Source organism: Ammospiza caudacuta, chromosome 38 (assembly GCF_027887145.1).
Source record: "Ammospiza caudacuta isolate bAmmCau1 chromosome 38, bAmmCau1.pri, whole genome shotgun sequence".
NCBI classification, from domain to species: Eukaryota; Metazoa; Chordata; class Aves; order Passeriformes; family Passerellidae; genus Ammospiza; species Ammospiza caudacuta.
The window spans coordinates 695,597-696,760 of record NC_080630.1 but is presented as its reverse complement, the minus strand read 5'-3'; positions in this window follow the sequence as shown (position 1 = coordinate 696,760).

Below are 1,164 nucleotides of genomic sequence, written 5' to 3'. Positions count from 1 at the left end.
TACGACAGTCGTGCTTTACCGCAGTATTTACGACAGTCGCACTTTACGGCATCTTTTACGACAGTTGCGCTTTAGGGCCGGTTTTGCGACAGTCGCATTTTTACGGCAGGATTTACGACAGTCGCGCTTTATGGCAGCATTTACGGCAGTCGCATTTTTACGGCAGTATTTACGACAGTCGCGCTTTACGGCACCTTCTCCGACCTTTTACGACAGTGGCGCTTTATGGCCAGTTTTGCGACAGCGGCGCTTTACGGCCAGTTTTGCGACAGTCGCGCTTTTTTTTGGTGACGTTTTTCGGGATTTTTTTCGTGCAATTTTTTTTTCAATTTTTTTTTTTCTTTTCTGCGTTCTGTTTTGTCGGGATTTCTCTTGCGCAATTTCTGCGGATTACCGTTAAATTTCGGGGTTTGTCTTTTTTTAATGACGTTTCCGAGAATTTGTGGGGTCCTTCCCCGAGCAATGAACGCACCTGGACACACCTGGCGGAGTCACCTGTGCCTTTATTGGGGGGGTGGGGGAGGGGATCGAGGGTGGGGGCGGGGTCCCGGGTGTCCAAGGGGGTTCCAGGTGGGTCCCAGGTGTGCCCAGGTGGGTCCCAGGTGAGATCCAGGTGGGTCCCAGGTGTGCCCAGGTGGGTCCCAGGTGAGATCCAGGTGGGTCCCAGGTGAGATCCAGGTGAGCTCCAGGTGGGTCCCAGGTGAGCGAGATCCAGGTGGGTTCCAGGTGTGCCCAGGTGTCCAAAGGGGGTCCAGGTGTGCCCAGGTGGGTTTCAGGTATTCAGGGAGGATTCTCGATGGGTTCCAGGTGTGCCCAGGAAGGCGCCAGGTGAAGTCCAGGTGTGCCCAGGTGGGGTTCAGGGATTCAGGGAGGGTCCCAGGTGGGTGCCAGGTGAGGCCCAGATGTTCAGGAAAGGTTCCAGGTGTGCCCAGGTGGGTTTCTGGTGTCCAGGGTGGGTCCCAGGTGTGCCCAGGTGTGCCCAGGTGTGCCCAGGTGAGTTCCAGGTGAGTTCCAGGTGTCCAGGGAGGGTCCCAGGTGTGCCCAGGTATGTCCAGGTGGGTCCCAGGTGAGTTCCAGGTGTCCAGGGAGGGTCCCAGGTGTGCCCAGGTGGGTGCCAGGTCTCCAGGGAGGGTGCCAGGTATCCCAAGAAGGTTCCAGGTGAGT